Here is a 20561-nt window from a genome sequence, read left to right as displayed (position 1 = left end):
TTTAATGAAAGAGAGTGAGCTTGTCACATGTTGAAATAATGGAGAAATACGGGTTAAGTTATCTCAATAAATTAAACGGTTAAAATACATTAAGAAACTTATCTTTAGTCGATAATCGATTGTTTTAACAAAGCTACAACTGTTGCGTCAATAAAATATATTTGCATTTCTTTCATTCATACTTAAAGCATGCAACAATAATCATTCAAACTTGAAATGGGGAGTGACGTTCTTAAACTTGATTAGATACTCACTGAAGTATAACCGAGCTCACGTTTATAAACTTATGTTAAAGAAACATTTCTTGAAATATGTTGATTATTATGCACATTGTGAACTTTTGGTGGAAAATAGGTAAATTGGTCCTGCGTCTAATTACCTAATATTTCAACATCAATATTCATTAATCTAATCTACTGTGACAGGTAAGAATTTTTTTTCATTTTTGTTATTTATTTCACTTATCTTTATCTCATTAAAATGTAACTTTTCGTTCAAACTATCTATCATACTATACGTTATTGTTGGCCCGTATTGCTTTCTATGCAGATACGGATGTATAAATACTCATCCACGCCTGCTATTTTTATTATTGCCCCCTGCTATGGTTTTACTAAGATTTCTTACAATCTCTGTTTTTGCCCTGTGTTTGTTATATGTCAGTATTGTAATACTTAAGTCTTTACGTCGGGCCTTTTATAACAGTTTTTGTAAGAGTTCTATTACTGCTTTTCCTATTATTTCCTATTCCTTAATTGTGATCCTTATTCATTGTTACAACCTCCGGTCTTTTTTCTTTTTCTTATACCTCTATTTAATTATCATGATTTTACGTAATGGAAAGAAAACTATTAACAACACAACTTCTAGGATATCCACGTCTTAAACAAACGTATTTGTAATGCCTCTACAGCCAGATTGTTTAACAAAAATGCACGTGGATATCCACAAATTTAACCAAAAAATGCCAAAAAGTGACTAACCTGTTTTAGATTAACTTCACAAATTACTGTACGGTCAACAGTGAACGGGAGAGCTTTTTCGCTCTCCTTTTCCTGTGACATTACCTGAAAAACTCTAAACCTTATATATGTGGTAACCTGAACCCAACCTAAGTGTGATATTCAATATGTGGGACAGACGGGACGAGCGTATTACAAAAGAAATCAAGAACACCTTTACCGCTTTCGTAGACCTAAAAAATTCAAAAGTTTGATATATCAACATTAAGTTAAGCATAATCACAATCTAAAATTTATTAAATTCCAACCACTTGAAACCGTTCAGAAACAACCAGGAGAATCACACAAGCAATTTGAAAAATCACGTGAAGTTCGCGAATTATTTTGGATAAAAAGACTTCAAACAGCTTATCCTCTCGGTCTTAAGGGACTGTTCAATATTTATCAGATGGATGGGCCGGTGCAAAATGGGGCGGGGCAAGCACTTTTTTGTGGAAATATTTGGATGGGCGAGATCTTTTTTTTACATGTATAGTGGATGGGCCAGAATTTTCATATCAATTGTATTTTGACCTTATAGAATACCAGGTTGTTTGATAGTTTGGTGTATTGCTGTCAAATTTATGGATTTTACCAATAAGCAAGAAAAAAAAACTCAAACTTGCAGTTTAGGCTAAATTCAGATAGTCACCTTTAATTTTTTACAACTTTTTCAATTCAACTTGGATTTTCATAAAAACTCTACACCTATCTCATTCATATATTGATCTTACAGAATGCCAGGTTGTTTGGGAGTTTAGTGTATTGCTGTCATTTTTTATCGATTTCATAAATAGGTTAAAAAAAAAAGCTTAAATTTTCAGTTTAGGTTAATACCAGATAGTCATCTTTAAAATTTTTAATAACATTTTCAAATCAACTTGGATTTTCATATAACTCTACAGCTATCTCATTAACATATTGATCTTACAGAATGCCAGGTTGTTTGGTCCTTTGGTTTATTGCTGTCATTTTTTATGGATTTAGTTAATAGGTTAAAAAAGCTACAATTTTCAGTTTAGGCTAAATTCAGATAGTCACCTTTAAATTTTTTTATAACTTTTTTCAAATCAACTTAGATTTTCATATAACTCTACAGCTACCTCATTTATATGTTGATCTTACAGAATGCCAGGTTGTTTGGTAGTTTTGGTGTATTGCTGTCATTTTTTTATGGATTTAACAAATAGGTTAAAAAAAGCTTAAATGTTCAATTTAGACTAAATTCAGATAAACATCTTTAAAAATTGGTATAAAGTTTTCAAATCAACTTGGATTTTTATATAGCTCTACAACTATCTCATTAACATATTGATCTTACAGAATACCAGGTTGTTTGGTACTTTGGTTTATTGTTGTCATTTTTATGGATTTAGTTTAGGTAAAAGAAGCTACAATTTTCAGTTTAGGCTAAATTTAGATAGTCATCTTTAAAAATTGGTGAAACGTTTCCAAATCAACTTTGATTTTCATAAAACTCTACAGCCATCTCATTTATATATTGATCTTACAGAATGCCAGGTTGTTTGGTAGTTTGGTGTACATGTATTGCTGACAAATTTAGGGATTCAGTGGCGGATCCAGAAATTTTCATAAGAGGGGGTCCACTAACTGCCTAAGAGGGGGCCCGCTCCAGTCATGCTTCATTGATTACCTATATAAGCAACTAAATTTTTCCCACAAAAAGGGGGCCAGGCCCCCTGCCCCCCCCCCCCCCCCCACACACCCCTAATTTTGGGATTTAATTAATAGGTAAAAAAAGCTGCATCAAAGTCAAAAACATGTCTGCCTAAATTGCTATAAAAAGACCATAATTTCTTTCTTCAAAATTAAAATAGATAAAGGGATATTGTATATTTGAAATATAAGCATGCTCTATTATTAAGACAATAATTGGTTATTCAGCATATGGTAATGTTACTAGTCTAAGAGTTATTGTCCCTTAATTTAAATTATTCCCTTTATTTTAAATAAATATGGTATTTTTAAAATTGTATACAAATTGGATAGTTAGATAATATATGTTTGATTGTTAACAATAGTTTGAATAAATCTTTATGTCCTATGGTCACAAAAGGGGAAAAAGTGGTGACCCTCAATTATTTAATAGAACAAATACGTAAGAAGAGATACATTAAACTGTTTCAAATTTAAGATGACCTCAGATTTCAGAAATATATAAATTAAGTACGTTTAATAGTATGGTTAATATTTCTTCATATGTTTTATGACTTGCATGAATATTGTTAGCACTTCTTAAGCCTGTATGAAAGGCTGGCTGATATAGTATGCTATTACTTATGTCTTGAGATTTAATTGTGATGTTGTATCAGAGGCTGCACATATAAAATCAAATCTATAAATGTATATTCATACTGGTTTTAAAATTAATAAAATGTATGTTTATGATACACACATAAATATATATATATATGTGGAATTACTTGCACATTTTGAATTTTGTATTTATACACCAAGGTCTATTCTTTGATTTCCAGACATAAACATACAAATATTAAAATAGAAAAAGAACCTAAATCATTTTTTATTGTCTTTAAGTTTAAGAGGGGCAAGGACTCTTTTTATAGTTTTTTTTAGATGGGCAAGGTTGCAGAATTTAAAAGGATGGTCATTAACTTTTTTAATGAAATAATATTAAGAATGCACCGGCCCATCCATCTGGTAAATATTGAAGGGTCCCTAATGACAAAATATTAGGACAGGGGAACATAACTAAAACTTCAATCGATGTCATTAATATTGTCGATAAACGACTTAGAAATAAAAGGTCTCATGGCAAACGCAAAAACCGTAATCAACGTATTAAACATCGTATAAATTATACACTTGCTGATCTGTTATCTATAATAAAAAATAATGGCAGACATCAAGTATTATGCAAACTGGGTCAGATACCAATAAGTAAATAATATGCTAATTTTTCTGGAGTGTGATAAAATTCCCTTTTTTAGCCCAATGTATAAATACACCCGTATTATTACAGTTTTTTTTATCATCATAGGCTATTTTCTAGTATCGATAAACCTGAAAATCATAAACGGCATTTTCTTAAATTAAAATATATAAATAGAGGTATTGATTTTATTAACTTATCTAGTATATTCAATGACTCTACCATCAAAAGCCAAATACCTCCATATTTTGATAATATAGAACCACCTATTATTTCGTATTCTTATAAAAAAAAAACAGCAGAAGACAAGTTTGATTTTTAATTATACGTCAGTTACATCAGACGTCAATATAGAAAATAACGTTCCTTTCACTTGAGATTGTGAAACATCTAGTTTTAGATATGTTCCCTATGGTCATGTCCTTACAGGAGACCTCAACATCGTCGAAGACCGTGAGGTCATAACTTTTCTTAAGAAAGGACCGAAATATCGTCCTCCATCTAAAATAGATTGGAAACAGTGTCGTCAGGTCATTAAAGATGCTCTGTCTGTCTACTGTAAAAATTGGTGTAAACGTGAAAAATCTGATAAAAAATCTCTAGACAGTTATTTGAATAAAATTATGAATACTGTTAATATCCGTATATCTCATTTTGAAAACAATTCTGAAATTAGTAATAGGGTCCATGATATTCCCATTTCTTGAATAAAAAATAAACTCCAAGTACTCGCAAAGCGGTTTGTGTTCGTACCGACAGACAAAGCAGCACATAATGTAGTGGTGGTGTGACGCATATACCACACGGAAGTTCTCCAAAACGAAATTACAAATTCATCTACATTCAGGTCCGTACGCTCCACAGAGAGTCAAATTGTAAACAAGCATATCACTTCCACTACCCAGCTTAAAGCCTCTTCCGAACATTTGAAAGTCCCTACTACGTACTGGTTACCTAAATTACACAAAAAACCATTTAAATTCCGTTTCATCTCCGCATCTAGTAAGTATTCTACTACCAATCTATCAGTGCTTCTAACTACCTCCCTTACTACTATCAAAGAACTTGTTATTAACTTTTGTAATATAAAGCTTATAAAAATAATGGTATTAATTATTTTTGGAGTGTTAAAAATTCTTTAGAGGTTTTAGATAAAATACATGCTTTTGATGGTCCTTTTAATTCTGTTTACAGTTATGATTTTTCTACTCTCTATACTACACTTCCACACAATCTTATCAAGAAAAAGTTTTCATATTTGATTAAATGGTCTTTTGAAAAATCTCATTACAAATTTATTTGTTGTAACTCGTTTAAAGCCTTTTTTGTAACGAAAAAGGAAAGTATGCTAGATACACTTACTGGAAATGTGAAGATATGATTGACGCTTTAAATTTTCTCCTGGACAACATATATATACGTTTCGGCGATAAAGTGTATCTACAAGTAGTAGGTATTCCTATGGGCACTAACTGCGCCCCTTTAATAACAGATTTATTCCTGTATTGCTATGAATCTCAGTTTATGACCAAACTCAGTAAAGACTCGTCATTGTTACATTTGGTTGATACATTCAACAATACCTTCCGTTATCTAGATGATATGTTTTCGTTAAATAATCCGGAGTTCTCTAAATATACTACCGAAATTTACCCAATAGAACTTACTTTAACTAAATCTAACATAAACAGCAGTAGTTGTTCTTTCCAAGATTTGGACATTTTAATCTCTAAAGGAAAACTCCATACGAAAATTTACGACAAAAGAGACGACTTTTCATTCCCTATTGTAAATTTTCCTTTTTTAGACGGCGATGTTCCTTTGGCTCCATCATACGGTGTTTATACATCCCAACTCGTTCGTTATGCCCGTGTGTGTAGTGATGTCATAGATTTTAACGAACGTAATCAATGCATCACTGGTAAATTATTAAGTCGGGGATTTCGTTACTATAAATTACGTAAAACTTTTACTAAATTCTTTCATAGATACAAAGATTTGATTAGTAAATTTGGCTGTACTTGTAGAAAAACTGATTAAAAACGGTATTACACATCCTCAATTTTACGGTAATATTGTACTTAAAGCGCGGAAATCACTATGTGATCCGTGTAAACTCATCGAACCTTTAAACAAACTTATTAGTAAAGGTTATCTTACCAATGTTGTAATTAGATCTTTGAATATATTTTACATTGGCACTAATATCGATTTTGTCATCAGCAAATTAAAACATTACTAAATTTGTATTCTTTTCAAACGGGATGTATAAAGACACACCCACGTTCATTTTGATCTATAAAGAGGTTAAACTCCTAACTATCCTACTGCCTGTCGATATATTTTAAGGCATTGCACAAGTCATGTCTTCTTTGACTGTCCATGACGTTAAAATACTAAATCCCTGGGATGTGTTTTAGTTGATTTTAGTCTCTGATGCATGATTTTTTATTTTTAATTGTTTTTGGCTTTTAACTAGCTGTCAGTAACTGCGAGTATTCTCAAATTGTAGTTTCTTGTTTATTTGACCTGTTGATACTAATTGTAATGCTTTTTTGTTATTTAATGTTATTCAGGGTTATATCTGGTCTATATACCAGCTTTGATAAGTGTTTGGTATTACTATAAATTTTCACTTCGTACTATGAACATCAAAATTATTTATTTTGTAAATTCCTTTCTCTATTTGAACTGTACACGTATACCTAACAACAAAATTATTTTCATTTATCTGTGTTTAAAGTAATTGCAAATGGCTGATATTTTTGTTCCAGCATATTGTATTTCTTAAATTGTTTAACATTTCATTGCGGTATAACATGTTACTTTTATTATTCTTCCTTTTGTCTATTTATTTTGTATTTACATTGTATCATAGGTCAAATTTATTTGTTCAGTGTATGTTCACTGGTGTTAATATGTGCTTTGATTGAGTTAAGCTATTTCAGTTGATATTTTATAGTGTGTCTTTCTATGTTGTGATGTTTCACTATTGTTTCAGAAAAGGGTGAAGGTTTGGTACCATTAAAACGTTTAAAATTGCTGCAATTGTTTGCACCTGTCCTAAGTCAGGAATCTGATGTTCAGTATTTGTTGTTTGTTGATGTGGTTCATAAGTGTTTCTCGTTTCTCGTTTTTTTTTATATAGATTAGACCGTTGGTTTTCCCGTTTGAATGGTTTAACACTAGTGATTTTTGGGGCCCTTTATAGCTTGCTGTTCGGAGGGAGCCAAGGCTCAGTGTTGAAGACCGTATTTTGACCTATAATTGTTAACTTTTATAGATTTTGACTTGGATGGAGAGTTGTCTCATTGACACTCATACCACATCTTCTTATATCTATCTAGATACTTTGCAATAATAATCCACATAAATTTGATCATTTGAACATATGTAAAAAGTCATCAAGTGTTCATTTTTTTCAATTTTCATTCAAAAACACATTCAATTGCATGCAAAAAAGAATTGGTTCTTAATAATCGCATTTTTTAAAAGATACACGTTCTCATATTAAAAACACTGGTAAATATTGATGCAGAATAGGGGCATTTAATTAAAAATTACTTGCTACTATCTAAAATATGAAGATCTTTTATAGTCTTTGTTCAAATGTTTCACAACCGTTTTAGACTCGGGACGATTTCGAGCTTTATAAATTCTAAAGACACATGTTAGGTGATCATATAAACATTTCAGAATTATTATTTAAAAAAAATAATTCGCCTAAAATGATACCATGTCTTTAAAGATATTTTCAAACATACTTACACAAATAAAGACATATGTGTGTACGGTTATAACCTGTAGAGTGGTTGATTAAGAGTGGTTGTTTTGACTGTTCTTAGAAAAATCTTTACAGTCTAGCTAGTTTGCATTACCATTAAGCTTAAAAGGTCATCTTTTTTGGTTGCTTCAGACAGGTCAGGTTGATATTTCCTGTATACATAGGTAGATTTGAAGACTCGTTTTTAACAGTCAGACCAGACCACATCTGTTGACAGATTTGCTAGTTGGCCTGACGATCCTGTTGACAGGTCTGCTTTTTTGGCTCAGTCCTTTTTGGCGGTCTTTTTATTGAAAAGATTTGTGACAGATCTGCGTTTGACCAAACAAATTGACATGTGTACTGGTTGACATTTTTGGCGATTAAAATAATCATCCTTGATGTACAATATTTCAAAACGACTCACTTTTACGCTTTGATGTACTGTACTGACCAATAATGGGCAAAAATAAAATGCTTTGCAAAATCTTTATTTCTTTTGATATTTTATCAATAAAAAGTGAAGTCTATTTCGTTTCTTCTACGATCGAAAAAAATGCAATTTTGGAGTGCTGAAACATAGTTATCTGTGTTTCATGCAAATTGGTGGAAAAAAGTGTATTCTTTTCATCTAGTTACACATGTAGCACACTATATTTCGTAGTGCCCCAGAGCTGTAATCTCACTTTTCGACCCTCGTTAATATCGCGGAAATTTGAAACATTGCATGATCACAAATCATTTTGAATCAAGTTAACTTAACCATAGAGCATACTAAACCAAATATGACTATAAACCGTATATCGGGGTTTTTATCGTGTGTTTAATTTTCACTTTGTTCATGTGCACGGCACCTAAAAAACGCAAAAATTTGACCCCGCATAAATTTCCTTGCATATTTCAAGATTTATTGCTGTTTAAACGTTTCATACATAATATACATTTAGTTATTGAGTATACACGGAATTCATATGTAAACTCTTTTCACCCTAAAGGTGAAATAATATAATACTCTTTTCACCCTATAGTATTATAAAAAATATCAGCCTTTTGGGTTGATCGACAAATCTCAAGAATGTGCATATCTAATTTAGATCTCTGTTTTCATAATTAAATTACACATGTATTACTTTTTGACTACACAGCAATCAATGACATGTTCAAAAATGTTAATTAGCGACGATCTATTGATTCTTGTCACAGCCCGAACACGTTGCGTTAAATGTAAAAATGAAATTAAAAAAAAAAAATTTACACGCATATTTGCACAAATATGCTCTAAAAATGTTCTGTTCTACCATAACAAAAGTGATCAAAACTATCTAATTTTTTGGCATGCCGCAGAAATATAATACACCTTATCGCTATTTAGTCCAAATTTGGAAAAAAAACGTCACTTAGACACCTTCTGTTTGGGGCAAGTGTCGCAAAAACAAAGGTCACCAGTAACGAAATGAGGAAGAAAAAGTTTCGAAAGCGAACATTTTGAGATTTTGATAGATCATGATCCACTTTTTTAAAACACAAATTAAAATCTTAAAAATGCTTTGTTTGAAGTGTTTACGACGGTTAAAAATGTCTCTTTGAAAAGTTTTATGCATAATACTTTGTTTAAACAGGGCCCCAGATAGGTTCAACTGGATGAAAAAGAAGTGTGATTTCAGAACTTATCCGGATTGGAATAAATAGTGATAAGGTGTATTTACTTTCCATGAAACATGATGTACACAGCGAACTGTGTGCAGAATTGGTTATGACGAAGTTAACATCAGAGGAACTACATAAACAAAGTCAAGTTGTTTGTCAGTCATAAAAAGCCATAGGAAAAGGTCTGCCTACCAGGTTAAAACTTATTTGGTCCATGGACAGGTCGAAGCAGCATAATTTAAGTTTGCGGACCGGTATAAAGTCTGGTCATCCATTGTACTTGCTACATAGGAAATAATCGTTCCCATCTTTCATTCAGATTATTTTCAAAATTAACCAATCGCATTATAAAATCTGAAGTTACTCTTACTTAAGTTATTATTTTCCGTTTAAGACCTGTATAGTTGAATTTGTCATTGTAATTTTCATACACAAATGTAAGACAAACGGTGCAACATTTCCTTTCCTTTTTCAATTTTTCTTTCCTTTATTAGGATCATGAATTGTTAGCCCATTCTTATTGATTGCATATTTCCTATTCGATTCGATATATACGCGTGTTTGCAGTAATGTATAAAGATATCAATGAACTCCATTCAAAAGATAAACAATATAATCTTCCTGTTTCAAAGAGTTATTGGATGACTTTTGGCGAATATCATTCCTCGTAGAATACTTATTGCAATTGCGAGCTTGTACAATATAAAATCTACGCGGGACAATATTCAAGTAATATTTCTACAATATAACGAATTTAAGAACGTTTGCATGGAGGATTTACATGAACATGTATACATACAGTGACATAAAAATTCAGGCTGGTCATAAACATATATAATTTATAATATAAAGACGTTTTCAACAGTGCACAATATGGATATTAGTTCCAAATTACGTAATCTTGATGCGGCGATCTTGGCTGATATGTTTATTCCTAGTAATACTACACGAGCCCAAAAATTAGTATAGTTGTGGGAAAAAATGATAAAAAAAATTTCACCTTCCTTTTGAAACTGACTTAAACATAGACAATACCCAATAAAACCCACCATTACGGAAAGAGGATGTTTGTTATTAAGTTTGAACCAGTCACTCTTGGAATGCATGTTGACAGGTTCTTTTGGTTTTATTTTCAGAGTCAATATGATGTTGAAACCATGGTAATTTTATAAAACTTGTATCTTATAAAATCTATGTTCATATTTCAAACTAAACAAAATGGATAAAGACGATGACGTGATAAAACTAATATCTCATATAATCTATAAGTTCATATTTCAAACTTAAACAAAGAATAATGAAGATGGCGGGAGAAGTTAAAAGATTTCATCCTGGTTGACCCAAGATTGTAAACAGTCTGTTAATCAAACGTTGGTATTTTTCTAATGTTAGTTTCTGATGACTCGTTATAAGATTGACAAGCTGTTCGTAAAGATAACAAAGACACCAATGAGAACATTATAAATAGTATATCAACATTTTGAATTATTTAAAAAAAAATCTTCCAAGTTCTATTACATAATTAATAAAATACAGCGTGGTATATTACAATGTACAACTATGCTTTAAACAATAAGTAATAGTGCTGTCGGACCTTGAGTGACAAATTCAATGATTGGGAAACATGAATCCCACCAAAGTGACCAATAACGTAAGTGTAAATTATTTATATTTTGAAATTAATTATAAAAATATGTTTAAAAGTCTTTGCTTACTCAATATGTAAGTCTTTGGGATTTATATTCTCTACTTATTATGTAATATGACACCTTGTTTTTTTTTTTTTCAAAGAGGTTCATGTTGCATAAAACTCATTAAAGATATCAGGCTTATTATTCGGTACGCAAAACTCGCGTGTCGTCTTCATAAGACTCATAAGTGGTGCTCGAATCAAAACAGTTGTAAAACTATTTTTTTTGTATTCTTGTCTTTCATTTTTGCTTATCTGCTTTGTCTATATTCCATTTTGTTTTTCTTTGTTGACATAGTTGTTTGTTTTATAGTGATTAAGATTATAACACCATGTTGATTGTTGTACCCCTATTTTCGACATTTTTACCTATTATGTCTGTTTTTTTTTTATCATTGTTGTCAATATAATGGAATTTATGCGACTGTCTTACAAGTGAGCTGAGGTTTAATCCTGGCGGAGGACATTTTAGCGCATTGATAGGACATTTTAGCGAAACAAATCGGACGTTTTAGCGAAAAGTAGAACCCATTTTAGCGTCAGATTTTTAACACATTTTAGCGAAAATTATAATTGTCAATAGATATAGGAAGATGTGGTATGAGTGCCAATGAGACAACTCTCCATCCAAGTAACAATTTATAAAATTATACCATTATAGGTCAAGGTATGGCCTTTAACACGGAGCATTGGCTCACACCAAACAGCAAGCTATAAAGGGCTCCAAAAAATACTAGTGTAAAACCATTCAAACGGGAAAACCAACGGTCTAATCTATATAAAAACGAGAAACAAGAAACACGTATGAACTACATAAACAGACGAATGCCCATTTTAGCGCCATATTTTTAATCCAAAGCTTAGGTGGGAACATAGAATCTTCAGTTACATAGTATTCGGTCAGATAATCTGTCAATTCGACACATCTCTTATCTGCTGGCGCAACGGACATGAACTCTTCTACAAAACAATCAGATACATTTGATCATCTAGAAATGTTATGCCGATTTAACCTTTTAGCCATTTGCCTTCATTTGACTCACCCCTTTGTATTCAGCACTTAACCCAACTTTTTTGAATTTTTCTCCACCATGCTTGAGCTAGATAAAATCTGCAACACTTTACAGTGATATTTGGGAAAAAGTCTTTCATAAATTTCATCACTTGTCCTCTTATAGTTGATGTGTTTCCCTCGGTTTTAGTTTGTAACCCGGATTTGTTTTCTCTCAATCGATTTATGACTTTCGAACAGCGGTATACTACTGTTGCCTTTATTTGCCTCAAAATCCACATGTACTATTTTCGGCTGAAACATGTAGCCTCTGTCAGAGCACAATTTAATAACAGCAGACATGCAGCTAATAAACACCTCCTCTGATTTTCCGGACAACAAGCAAAACACAAGCGGTATATAATGCCCATTTTTGTAGCCATGAATCGTATAAAACTTATTGTAGAATTTCGAGCAATATTTATAAGTTCCATCCATGAATATTTCTGACACATTGCATAATCATTCCAGGTTTGCTGAACATGTTAAGATAATTATCTCATTTTGATCATCGTTAACCTGTAAGAAATTCTCAAATTTATTTTGATAGTGCTTCATGCGTTTCTTGTCTAGATTTCGGAAGAGGAGGATGTGTTTTACGTCTTTTTCTGTAAATAGCTTTTGTAACACATTTTAGGTCCTTTGGTTGCAAATTTTCCTCATCCATACTCTATAACTCTGTGCGTATGATCTTCTTTGTGAATTTCATATAGGTATTAATTAATATTTACCGAACATCTCCATGCTATTTCTTGGTCTTTCAATATTCTTATGTGGTCTTATATCGGTATCCATAAAAAATTACACTTTTCTTTCCTCCATTCGTTTCAACAACTTGTATTTCCATGATGATATATATATTAAAAAAAGATATACGGAATTGTGTCCCTGCGCAGAAACTTGTATCCAATAATCTCAGTATCTGTGACCATACGGACTGAGTTTGTTTTAAAAATACAGCACCAGAGACATCAACTTATGATTGATCGGTATTATCCGTACAATATAGAATTTAGCAATAACAATTTTCCTCATCCATACTCTATAACTCTGTGCGTATGATCTTAGAAGGCCTTTGTGAGATATCATTGTCAGCTTTTCGTTTAGCTCGTGTACGAAGGATGTGGCGTTCAATCTGTCGTTCATCAGCTTCATGATTGTGGCTGTGCGTTTGCTTAATGATAATATATGCTTTCTCGTCTGTCCTTAATCTAGCTTTGCAGTCGTTTATCTGTAAATATAAGAGGTTTATAAAATTGATACTTGAGATGTCAGCAATTATAGGCCTTCAACAATGAGAAAAACTTCATCCTATTTATCCACTGTTGTGTGTATAATAAAATATTATATTTTTTGTTTCATTTATAGTCCTTTATCTGTAAATATAAGAGGTTTAATATAATTTTGTGAATTTCATATAGGTATTAATTAATATTTACCGAACATCTTCATGCTATTTCTTGGTCTTTCAATATTCTTATGTGGTCTTATATCGGTATCCATCACAAAGTACACTTTTCTTTCCTCTATTCGTTTCAACAACTTGTATTTCCATGATGATATATATATTAAAAAAAGATATACGGAATTGTGTCCCTGCGCAGAAACTTGTATCCAATAATCTCAGTATCTGTGACCATACGGACTGAGTTTGTTTTAAAAATACAGCACCAGAGACATCAACTTATGATTGATCGGTATTATCCGTACAATATTGAATTTAGCAATAACAATTTTCCTCATCCATACTCTATAACTCTGTGCGTATGATCTTAGAAGGCCTTTGTGAGATATCATTGTCAGCTTTTCGTTTAGCTCGTTTACGAAGGATGTGGCGTTCAATCTGTCGTTTATCAGCTTCATGATTGTGGCTGTGCGTTTGCTTAATGATAATATATGCTTTCTCGTCTGTCCTTAATCTAGCTTTGCAGTCTTTTATCTGTAAATATAAGAGGTTTATAAAATTGATACTTGAGATGTCAGCAATTATAGGCCTTAAACAATGAGAAAAACTTCATCCTATTTATCCACCGTTGTGTGTATAATAAAATCTTATATTTTTTGTTTCATTTATAGTCCTTTATCTGTAAATATAAGAGGTTTAATATAATTTTGTGAATTTCATATAGGTATTAATTAATATTTACCGAACATCTCCATGCTATTTCTTGGTCTTTCAATATTCTTATGTGGTCTTATATCGGTATCCATCACAAAGTACACTTTTCTTTCCTCTATTCGTTTCAACAACTTGTATTTCCATGATGAACATATAAACAACTTAAACATTAAACCAGTATAAATTACTGTTCATGGTTACAGTAAGGTGAGTTTTATTTAACCAGGTAAGTTTTTCGCTAAAATGAGCTATCGAAAATACAGGTGAACGGATTAATCCCGCGCTAAAATGGGCTCTAATGTCTGCGCTAAAATGTCCCTTAGTAGTTAAGAATTTTTCGCTAAAGTGTCCTGCGCCCTTTAATCAACCATTTTCTACACAAGGAAATGTTTATACCGAGTCAGGAATATGACAGTTGTTTCCCCTTCGTTTGATTTGTTTGGGCTTTCGATTTTGCCATTTGATATGGAACTTTTGGTTTTTAATTTTCCATGGAGTTCGGATTTTTTTTTATTTTACTTTTTTTAATTATTGCGAAGTTGAAGCATTAAAAAACGAAAATTCAGAAAAGTTGTGCCAAATACGGCTTATGCAATCTGTACCTGCTCAGGTGTCCTGCGTTGCTTTTTTTTGCTTATTTAACTGAATTTGAGACAGATTCACAGGCAAACTTATCTGTTGCCCAAACCCCGCAAGATAAGAAATCTGCTATCCCATGCGGCATTTTACTTTTCGAGGCAAAATTCACAATATGCAATAATCTCAGAATATGTGACCATACGGACTGAGTTTGTTTTAAAAATACAGCACCAGAGACATCAACTTATGATTGATCGGTATTATCCGTACAATATAGAATTTAGCAATAACAATTTCCTCAAAAAAGAAAACTTAACAGGCTTATTTACCTGGAGCATCTATTCTTCCCTTCGAAGCCGCCACCCCATGACATACATATCAAACACTCCGCATTGGACGTTCTTTATGATAGAACAGGCGTGCAATTTGATTGTGGTCAATAGATTAAAGGTATCATCATTATTCCATACATTTACAGTACTAGAGAGTATATAGGATAAAAACAAAATGAATAGAAACATCAATGATACATTTTGATTTTGATTTTATTTTGAAAATCTTTGAAGTTAAAAATTGAAAAGTAAATGACAACTAAAATAGAAGAATCAAGGTTTCGTGGAGCATTTGGCAATATAATGGTGAAATACAGGTATCAAGTAAAGTGAAGAAAGATAAATTTCATCTTTTTGAAATTCATAAAGAAAATATTATTAAGATCTTTGATTGGCTTTTATTTTGAAATATTCACATTTTGTTTAAACTCGAAACGATTTAGAACTTCATATATTGTATAGAAACCTGTCTTTGGTGAAAGACTATCTTTAAATGCATTTAGTAGTCGGTTCACCAAACAAAATATAATGATTAATCTGCAACAGACACGAAGTTGTCATAGATGTATTATGTAGCATGGTGTTCATAGATCCATTCAGTTTTTAAATTCTGATCTGGATCAACAACCTTACAACATTACCCATTTCAAACACTTCTCCACATTCTTGCCAATCCTCAGCTGAATCTACTAGTCAATTAAAGTTGTGTTTCTAGTTTATGGATTTCATCTAGCAATATGTTGGTCCTTTATCCTAGACTTTTTGTAGACAATGTAAAGGTCACTAGTTTTATCGTTGCCAGTTGGATTAAATATTAATGGGAACATTTTACAGTTCAATTAGGTTTGAACTTGAGAATATTTAAGTCACAACATGTACATGTATCGTATAGCCCTTTTTCTCTAAAATTATTTGAAGCAGGTTATTGCCCTTGAAGTAGAAATGCTTCTCTGCAATGTAGTTCTATGAAGAATCAACGATGAGCGGTTTTTAATCCCTGTTGATAGTAGAAATGTGTTAGGTTTATACAAATATAAAATTAGTTATGGTCTTTTGCCTCTCAACATTCTACTAATCAAACTAAGTTATAGAGCTTAAAATGTTTGTAAACTAAAGTAACACATAATTTTCTATTTACGTCTCACAAATGCCCTTTACTGCAGTGAACTATACATTTCTAGGAATATGATTGGTTAAAATCAACCGTGTGGAGACCGTGTATATTTCATATGGGTTAGTAGTGATGTTACGTCCCTTTGTAAAAGCAACACAGTGTTGAGGAAAATCTGAAAGGTTTCAACAGACGAAGAAATTGATGATGAACGATTGAAATAAATTCATAAAACACATTAAAAGCTAACAAGTTGTTATTGTTGGCATTTGTTTTTGTATAGACTAATGGAAGTAGGTTCTTAATATTGAAGACTTGATCACTTTGATATGCCACTAGTCTAAATACCACAAGTTAATAATAGTCGGTAAATAAATTCGTTTCACATTTCGCTCTCCCTCCTATGGAATTTACTGACCCCATATATATCGTATTAGGTCACTAGCACACTATGTAACTAATAGTATTCTTCCCAACAAGAACGTCGTATTCAATTCCAGTTATGAAATTATAATAGATAGCCTACTTTACGGTATGGGTCTTTTAGGATTGTTGTCACATTTTCAATCATACATCATCTCATCATTTAGTTAATTAATATATGACTAATTATATAAGATAAAAATCAAATATCTGACAGGAAGCTGCTTTATGAATGTTATTTGATATATTTATAATCATGTCTGATATTCGAGTTCAAAGGAACAAAACTATTTTAGCCTATCAATTAAATTGAAATGTTTTGCCAAAACAGATTAATATAATTATTGTACTTATAAAGTGTTATGTATATCTGAAGCGAATATCTACACGTAAGCTTTGTGCAGCGATCAACAGCTTGTTTGTCTATTTGCAACCTGGTACGACTTTATCTCATTTGATATTAGTTATGTAATTGGATGTCCTTTAGAAAAAACGATAGTGATCAAAGAAGATAATTAAAAAAATATGTAGTTAAAGCTACGTGAAACTTGTCATTCTGCACTGTTGTATAATAATGATCGTGTCAAAAAAGGCGACAGAAAGGGATAACCCGATAACCTTTAAAACCTTTGGTCTCATCTTGATCGTTGAAATCATTTTTATTCAAAATATACGTTTCCTCAATCTAACATTTTCCATCTAATTTAAAACAAAAATGTTTTGTCTGGTTAGTTTAATTAATGTCATCATGTATATATTAATATAAGCAGATGTTACATATGAAAGAGGAAGAACTCCATAGAATATTGAAATATTCATGATACTTTTTAACATCAGCTACACAAATTTGCAGGAAATCTAATGACATATAATGAATAAGTCTCTTCTGAAAACCTGAATTCAGTATTATTCTAAAGTATCTTTTTACAAATCATTTTTTTTCATCTTAATATTAAGCAATGGTTATTTAAAAAATCAAAAGTGTAAGAGAGAACAAGTATCGTATATAGCCAACAAATATTTGCTAAATTAGGACAAGAGACATATAAGACAAATCGGTCTTCGAATTTTACCAAATCTTCATCAAAATTGAAAATGACAGATATCTACGGAAACCCTATTTTATGAAACTAAGTTTCTGTCAGGAAATTTATATTTGAAAAAATCACTATTAAAGATTCATATTTTCGTCTGGTTGGTCTGATTTGTTAGTGGTCATGTCAGTCAAATACTAATTAAGGCAGATGTTACTTATAAAAGATTACGAGTACCATGGAAATCCGTATTATTTTCATGATAATATGGTGATATAATCTATCAATTTACAGGAAAAACCTATTTACAATTTAGTAAGAGTACAACTTGGTTACAGTTGGTAACAATCGGGTTATAGAGTTACATTGAAATTTACGAGATGACATGGATTAAACCAACATCAAAGCATTTAGATTGACTAGTTTTAAATATTGGATTCTCTATTGTATAATGAGAAATTCCCTTTAATTATTTCATTTTCCTTGTATATGAATGAAAGTTTATGTGGCATATACGCCAATAAGACATCACAACAACAGCAAAAGTCCAAAAATATATTGTGGTCAACATGCCGTCTTCAAAAATCGACAATTGTCTAATACAATATTTCACTCTAAATCATATTCAGTCATATAATGTTATGAATGAGTTTAACAGATACTATTAAGATCTACCATCAACACCCAACTCCTTTAATACACGTGACCTGCTTCTCGGTACTCAGTTTCCTCTTTAAATCACAATCAGTTGAATACTGCAAGTTTTATAGAAGAAAATACCACTTGCAGAAGTGTAGAAAAAACTGTTTAATCTATGATACCGGTATTAAAGATAACAAAACACATGCTTACGATAACGTTCTAACTATTAATTTTATATCGTATAAATAGGTATATTATCAATTATTTTACATGCAATTTTACACTCCATTATTGTAAATAAGCAACTTTGAGATATAGTTTTGGCCATCCTGCATTTTCTGATTGAATTAAACTAATTATCAGGTAATTGCAAATGAACATTTGTGAAGGTTTGTTGAATGTCAAGTTCTTCTTTGGTTTGCAGTATCAATATCTTTACACTGCAACAGCCATTTACCCAGTCAAAATACCGTATAAAAATTGGCATAATACAGTCATACCAATCAAAAAAGTCTTAACAGAAATACCGAACTCCAAGGTCAACTCAAAAAGTCTTGGTCTGTAAAAATGGTGGGTTAAACCTGGTTTTATAGCTAGCTATTATACTTCCCACTTGCTAACCCAAAAATATATAATAGGTTAATGTGACAATAATTCAGAACCAACACCTAAAACGCTGTAAACATACACCACAATTATCTTTGAAAAAAAATCAAACAAACATACAAATAAATCTAACAAAGACGCCAACAAAACAGTATTTGTAGTTGATAGTAAATTTGACCAAGACGCAAACAAAAAAGTTTTTGTAGGTGATAGTACTTACAATGTATAGTAAAAAGGAAAATAACAAAAATACCGAACTCCAAGGAAAATTAACATTAGAAAGTCCCTTATCAAATGGCAAAATAAAAAGCTCAAACACATCAAACCAACGGAAAACAACTGTCATATTGCTGACTTGGTACAAGCATCACAGTAAACACTTTCTCGATAAGTACAAATTAAGTAAAATATTAATACAAGGGTAAACAAAATGAAAACGACACTGTCAAAACCTCTTGTTTTCGAATCTCACCTCTAGACCCACATGTACCAGAAACGCCTAAAGCCGATAGCTGGATGCATAGATACCGAGTCACTTCAGAAGTCGTTCAACCAAAAAGAACAGAAAAGCACTAAAACAAATAAAGGGAAAACTTTAAAGTAAATAAAAAAAGATATATATATTTTTATATGTTCTGATAGTAATATAAAAATAAGATGTGGTATGATTTCTCATGAAACATCTATCCACCAGAGACCAACGGACAAAAAGATGAACATCTACATGTATGGGTCGCCGTACATTCTTTAACAGTGAGCAAAAGTTGAACCTATAGTAAGCTTTAAAAGGCATGTGATACCAATATGTGAAACTATTCAAAAGAGAAAACCAACTGAGTGATTTAGTCTTATATTATCAAACAACAAACAATTTTATGGCAAACTGCACTTCACGCCAACCACTGGACTACAGGCCCCTGACTTTGGACAGACAAATAAGGAATTTGACGAAATAAAAAAGATTTTTGTGAGGGATCAACTCTCCCCTTACCTCGGACAGTTGTATTATAGAACAACATAAAATCAACCTAAAATTGAGTATGAAACGGTTTGACTTATCAGATTAGTTCTAAGTACAACAACAACAGAAAGACACAAGACTAAGAGTACTCGCAATTACTGAAAGCTAGTGTAAAGCTTAATTTCAACTAAACGATAAACCAGGTTTTCTTGGACTAAAATATCAATCCGTACACCTTCAACAGATAAGTGCAAAGACGTCAAACGCAGTTTGATAAAAATTTCTATGACCTGGTGCAATGCCAAAATACTAATAAGTATCGACAGGAGGTAGGACCATAAGTATTAATATCCAGATAGCAATACATTGACTGTCCTTGTAATAGGTATGTATAAAATCTTTAAGAGCATGTAATGGTATTTCTTATCAAAACAATATTGAAAACGTTAAAAAATAAGTTTATTGAAAGGACCTATATAAGTTTACATGAAACACTAGAAAATCTCCTGACAATTTTATCGCGAGAACCGTTTTGGAAAGCTGTATCTATTTATATACAAGTAAATATATTTATTGTACTTTGTTTGAAATTTATCTATTTTATTTGTTTATTTTACATTATTTATTTATTTTTCAATCTATTTGACGTTATTCATTTATATATTTATTTTATACTATTTCTTTCATG

General features: G+C 31.5%; 1 protein-coding gene across 1 annotated transcript in view; it reads left to right on the top strand.

The window, feature by feature from the left end:
- Positions 1–209: 209 nt before the first annotated feature.
- The window catches only part of LOC127726017 (prolactin-releasing peptide receptor-like), a 49075-nt gene continuing 28723 nt past the window's right edge, over positions 210–20561 (top strand). Inside the window, exon 1 of the mRNA XM_052233324.1 lies at positions 210–425. The gene's annotated coding sequence lies outside the window, so the exon portion shown is untranslated. The remainder of the gene's footprint in view (positions 426–20561) is intronic.

This window comes from Mytilus californianus, unplaced genomic scaffold (assembly GCF_021869535.1).
Source record: "Mytilus californianus isolate M0D057914Y unplaced genomic scaffold, xbMytCali1.0.p SCAF_1, whole genome shotgun sequence".
Taxonomy (NCBI): domain Eukaryota; kingdom Metazoa; phylum Mollusca; class Bivalvia; order Mytilida; family Mytilidae; genus Mytilus; species Mytilus californianus.
The sequence above is the reverse complement of the archived record's forward strand: the minus strand, read 5'-3'. Positions and strand labels throughout refer to the sequence as shown.